This window comes from Mus caroli, chromosome 8 (assembly GCF_900094665.2).
Source record: "Mus caroli chromosome 8, CAROLI_EIJ_v1.1, whole genome shotgun sequence".
Taxonomy (NCBI): domain Eukaryota; kingdom Metazoa; phylum Chordata; class Mammalia; order Rodentia; family Muridae; genus Mus; species Mus caroli.
This window is the reverse complement of record NC_034577.1, coordinates 15,400,548-15,406,962: the sequence shown is the minus strand read 5'-3', so window position 1 is coordinate 15,406,962 and position 6,415 is coordinate 15,400,548. Positions and strand designations below refer to the sequence as shown.

Here is a 6,415-nt window from a genome sequence, read left to right as displayed (position 1 = left end):
ATCCCTTTAGCTCCTTGGGTACTTTCTCTAGCTTCTCCATTGGGATTAGTCAGGGTTTCTATTCCTGCACAAACATCATGACCAAGAAGCAAGTTGGGGAGGAAAAGGTTCATTCGGCTTACACTTCCATACTGTTTATCACCAAGGGAAGTCAGGACTAGAACTCAAGCAGGTCAGAAAGCAGGAGCTGATGCAGAAGCCATGGAGGCATGTTCTTTACTGGCTTGCTTCCCCTGGCTTGCTCAGTCTGCTCTCTTATAGAACCAAGACTACCAGCCCAGAGATGGTCCCACCCACAAGGGGCCTTTGCCCCTTGATCACTAATTGAGAAAATGCCTTACAGTTGGATCTCATGGAGGCATTTCCTCAACTGAAGCTCCTTTCTCTGTGATAACTCCAGCTGTGTCAAGTTGACACAAAACTAGCCAGTACAAGAAGTATTGGTACTTGCCAGCCGAGAAAAAATTCAATAACTAATAAATAGCAGCCAGGTCCAGATGAACTGGGTCTTCAAGCATATGCTAGTGGCTAGTGAGTCCATGACCAATAGGAAAAAAAAAAAGTTTAGCTATGCTTAGGATTTCTGTAAGGCAGCCAGAGGAAACTTCTGAGATCAGAAAAGATCAGTGTGCTCTCAGGGATGGCCAGAGAGGGAGGGGTCACCAAAACGGCTTCAGAGAAAGAGAGAAAATCACCCTAGGGTCGAAGTCCTAAACTGGGGCATCAGCTAGGAGGCACTCAGAGGGAACTTAGAATGTTCATCCCCTATGCCTGTTGAGGGTGTCCAAACCTTTTTGGGCCCTGCCCATAGAACAGAATGAACCTTAAGAAATCTATGGATGCTTGTGCAAATATTTTGGCGATCCGCTGGCAGGAAAAGTGAGATTGTATAGCTGGCAGACCTGTTGGGATGAGGTCCGGTCTGTGGGGCTTAACCCACGTGGCAATAGCCATCTGCCATGGTGGAGTTCCCTGTGCCCCACAGCAGCAGCTGCAGTGTGGGCTATGGAGGCACAGACCTTCCTGTGTGGTCACTAGCACGTCCCAGGTTTCAGCACCAATGATAATTGAAAACAGCATATTCCTGGACAGATCATGCCAAAGCAGGATAGTTCACACTTTGGGGGGTCTTTATTAAAAGACGGGAAGAAGAGAGAGAGACAGAGAGAGAGAGACAGAGAGAGAGAGAGAGAGAGAGAGAGAGAGAGAGAGAGATCAGGTTCCTGTCTTTTATTCAAGCCTTGACATAGGTAATGCAGGGGATGACTTGCAAATGATGCAGGTAAAGCAAGAGGGTGTGTGATTGTTGCCGTGGCAATGGACACAGGAGGGTACTGTCCCATAGGGATGACATCATTGATGAATTAAGAGGCTGTCCGTGATCAGTTTCTGATGCTAACACAGCCCAGCTTCAGTGTTGCTCAGCTATGTATCCACTCCCTGTCTCCATTGATGTACTGCTCAGTGTGCACAAATGCAGCTGTTTCTATCAGAAAGCCAAAAGGACCTTACATTCTGAAAGGTGCAAAGCCATTTAGCGTTTTCTTGCTTTTATCCACTTTAACTTTAAGGGTCTTGCCTTCAAAAAGCAAAATATCCATTAAAGTCTTTTCACAGACAAGGGAATTTGCTACAAACCCCTAGCGAGTCCTGCCAACTTCTAGAAGATCCAGAATGATGCTTCTCTTGCGGGACTAAACTTCATGTCATTCCTACAACATTCACCAGTGATCTTGAGCATCATCCAAAAACAAGTTTATAATACATAAAAATATGGATTATTAAAAATAGTTGTTTGAGGACAGGGTCTGAGGAGCCCAGCATCAAAATGAAGTGTGTTGATTTCATGGTACAATTAATAGGTCAAATGCTATCCTTGGATAATCATCAAATAATTATTACTTGTGGATATTTTAAATCATTTTCATATGTGTGTATGCATGTTAAATATCATTTGATTATATTAATACATAGATACATGTGTGTAAAGGGTGAAGGTAAAGTGTTTTCTTCAATGACTCTATTTTAAAATTATAATTATTATAATTTAATTATATTTATTTTATGTGTATGGTGTTTTTCCTCTATGTACTATGTATATGGTGCTATAAAAATCAAAAGAAGGTACTATATCCAAGGGAACTGAAGTTTGAAAAGGTAATCAAAGAACTTTAATTTGATTTGTTTTGTGCATCTTCATGGAGAAGCAAATCCAGGAATTTTTTCTCTCATTGGTTCTTGGTCTTTTTATCTATGTTTTCTCGCAGCATCTGACTTTAGGAAGACCACAATTGCTGATCAGTTTAAAACCGCTAGTGCATGCACTCCAGGCATATGCCTCCACTGGTCACGCATGTTACTGGATTGTTGATTTTTTGGGGCAAAGGCTGGAAGATAAGTAAGAAAAACACATGTTTAGAGCTGAAAGCCACAGATCAGAAATACAGTCCAGTATGCTATTATCTTGGGAAAATCCCCAGCAGCCTTCCTCCTGTCCTCAAAACTGGGATATCTGTTTGAGCAGGACTGAATCCAGTTCTGGCCAGTGATGCTGTGTAAAGGAGTGCTGGTTTCCCTAGGACCCAAATGATGAAGGGTCTGTTCCACCGCTGACTGATTCGAACTTTCAGGTCCATCAGGCTAGATCTCAGTAAGGATTCTCTGTGAGTCCTCAGCTGCTTCACAGCAGCCCTGCCTCTACTTCTCCACTGCTACTATCAGAAACAGCCACTGGGTATGAATGTGTAAGACCATTTGTGCCATTTGTGCAGACACATACAGAGGCTAGAGGTTGGCATAAGTTGTGCTCATCAATTGTTCTCTGCCTCACTTTTTGAAACAGAGTCTCTCACTGAACCTGGAACACACTGAGTGGGTTTGTCTGGCTGGTTGGCCAGTGTGCCTCTGGGAGCCTTCTTAGTGCTAGCATCACAGATGTGCACCAGAAGCTCTCTCTGCTTCTTCATGAACACCGGGATCCAAAGTCAGATCTTCATACTTGCACAACAAGCACCTTTGGTCTCTGAGCCATCTTCCTATTTTTAACTAAGGCATTTGAACTTCCAGGTACCTATTTTAAATGAAGTATTTGACCCAAACTCGCTGTATAGGAGTTGCTTAATTATAACGATACCTAAGTAACTTACAATGGAAATCAAAAGTAAAAATGAACTTTTAAAACAGTTTTTAATATCTAAAATTAGGTCTTAATCTCATCTTTCCTTCTTCTCTGCTCCCTCCTTCTTTACATTTATATAAATGTCAGACAGAGTAAGTGTTTAGGTATCTCATGGACACAGATGCGCCTCTGTAAACCTGAACCCACTAACAGAATTAGTGAAATTATGTTTTGATCTCTATAACTTCTGTTTGATGCAGCTTCAAACATTTGCTTCATGTTCTCTCTTACTTGTTTAGCTCCCTCCCTTGAGCTATGAATCCCTTTTTCTCTGATTGCCTAATGTCAAGGATGAAATACAACATGGAGCCTAGAAACACAGCTCAGCTATTAGGAGTGCATACCACTCCTGCAGAAGACCTGAGATAAGTTCTTATTACCATATCAGGCAGCCCATATGTGCCTACAGCCCTTTCTCTGAGAGATTAGATGTCCTTTTATGGTCTATGTGAGTAAAGTATTGATTGGCACATACCCATACACAGATCCATATAGGTACACATAATTTAAAAGACTATAACTCTTTTCCACAAAATAAAATTTAGGGACAGTTTGGGAAGCTGTAATCCAATGCCTCCCTGCACTCTGAGCCTCATTACCCCTATAGACAGTGTGTGCTTCAGGGTCGACCATAGTGGTAGGGGGAGAGGACATTCTCAAAAAGAGCCTAGGCTGGTTATTCTGAAGGAATCTCTAGAGTGATTAGAGACTCTACTCTTTAAAAATAAAGGCTTCTAAATGAATACTTTTTTTCCATAAGAAACATTCTTCATGTTATTGTTTTTGAACTACCTATAAGAAACCCATTTTATAATCTTAAGCTGAGCACCAGGAGTTAGGAAATTGAAGCCATGTGACTCAGTTCAGCTGAAACTGAGTCTACCTTAGACTCCTTTAAGGTCAAAAGAAAGATTCCTTGGTTTGTATTTGCAGTCACACAATATACATTGTCTAAAATATGCTTTGAAGAAATAGAAAAAGGGGAAAATAAGAAGGGTAGAAGGAAAAATATAAACACACACAGATACAGACAGAGACAGAGACCAAGACAGACACAGAGAGATGGCCCATACACAGAGAGACATGCATTCACTCACACACACACACACACACACACACACACACACACACACGCACGCACGAACGCACGCACGCAAGCACGAGCTCGCGTGTGCGCACACACACATACACACATGCACAGATAGAGAGAGACAAACAGACAGACAGACACAGACACAGAGACATAAAGACACAAAGTCACAGAGAGAGATGCAAACACAGAGAAACAGAGAAAGGTACATAGAGAGGGAGACACCAGAGACAAACACAGAGATACACAGGCACACACAAGATGTAAGGTACTGTCTCTCATTTCAGTGTGGGATCACCCTGTTCCCCTGACTCACCTGCAAGTGGAGACAGCAGCACCAGGAGAAATATGAAGAGAAGGCAATGGATCCTCATGACTGAAGCCTGGTGAGGTGCAGAGATGCAGAGGGACTTGAGCTCAGTGTCTTATACAGTGCCAGGATTCTACACCAACTAGCATCCAAGGAATTACAATTATGAAATACACAGCACCTTATCTCTCTTGTCAAAGTGGCCCTTTGAGAGCACACTCAGAGTCTCTTATGCAAATGTGAGGGTCCCCAGATGATTTCTTCCTGCATTGCTCACCAAGAGCAGCTTCCTGCCCTACTTCTTAGGTGAGAGGGACCCATGCTGTCCTGGAACAGACTTACTGGTTACAATTGGACCTTATTTGCCTATACCTCAGACATTTGACTTAGTCATCTCAGAGTCTGGCAATAGGCTTAGTCCTCAGAGGGACTAATTTCACATAGATCCATTAGGTCTTGGGCACAGTCAGCTGGTGGATGCACAGAAAGTGAGCCAAGTCAAGGTTCCCCTTTTTGACGGTAGTACATGGGTGTAGTCTCGTAGATTTCTCCAAGTTACTGCTCAATATTGAAGTTCATGTACTACTAAAAACCTCAAGCAATTCACTATCCACCCAACATGATGGACATGGAGTCAGATATGTGTGCGGTTTCTTGTTTCAGATAAAACAATGAGTTGTTAACATGTTGCCTGAACATGGGACCCCATTTTCATGTAAAAAAAAACCAAAATAAAACAGTGAATAGCTAGTTCTAATCACAAGATGATGGGCAACTGTGGAACTTGCTAGCCTTTGTGCCTGTGGTTTGCCACTGTCTGAAATAAAGTGGGTATCAGAGGTGAGGGGTCAAGATGCTTTTTGGAATCGTCTTTAAGAATCCACAACAGTGGAACTCCAGTCCTTTACACCATCTCCCTGTTTCTCCTGCTCAAACCTCAAACCTGAGGGAGGCCATGTGGCTTGACTCTGAGTGAGGTCTCTTGTAAATTCCATAACCCAGCTATTTATTTTTATCCTAGAAAACCACTGACAGTTATCAAGCCATAATTCATGGCAAGAGCTGAGGATCTTGTAAGGGAAAATATGTTACATGAATCAGGATTTCTTGTTCCCTACAGGAAGATTAAACAAATAACCACATAAGCAGATAGCTATAATTTATGAACAGTCTGTTCTATGGAATTCGCAAAAAAAAGAGATTTGAAAATGGAGAGTGAAGAGTTTGGAACCACAGTAGAAAGTCCTACTCCCACCAGTGTGCTCTGAAAACCCACTGTATTGGGCTTGATAGCTTTTTTTGAAGTTTGTAGAACATGATTTTAATATTTTCAACTATTAATATTCAAACAAACAGAAAGATTATTTAAGATACATTTCATTTTATGTCTCCCTTTCCCATTTCTGATTTTATTAATTTGGATAATGTCTTTGTGGCTTCTGGTTATTGTGGCTAAGGGTTTATCTATCTTGTTGATCTTCTCAAAGAACCAGACCCTGGTTTTGTTGATTCTTTGTATAGTTGCTTTTGTTTCTATTTGGTTGATTTCAACCCTGAATTTGACTATTTCCTGCCATCTATTCCTCTTGAGTGTATTTGCTTCTTTTTGTTTAGAGCTTTCAGGTGTGTTGTCAAGCTGCTAGTGTAAGCACTCTCCCGTTTCTTTTTTAACGCACTTAGAGCTATGAGTTTTCCTCTTACCATTGCTTTCATTTTGTCCCATAAGTTTTTGTATGATGTGTTGCTATATTCATTTCTAAAAAGCCTTTACTTTCTTTATTTCTTCCTTAATCAAGTTACCATTGAGTAGTGTGTTGTTCAGCTTCCATGTGTATGT

At 41.5% G+C, this 6,415-nt stretch overlaps 1 pseudogene; it reads right to left on the bottom strand.

Annotated features, from left to right (window-relative positions):
- Positions 1 to 2,251: 2,251 nt before the first annotated feature.
- LOC110300140 lies at positions 2,252 to 4,642 on the bottom strand (annotated as a pseudogene).
- Positions 4,643 to 6,415: the final 1,773 nt, after the last annotated feature.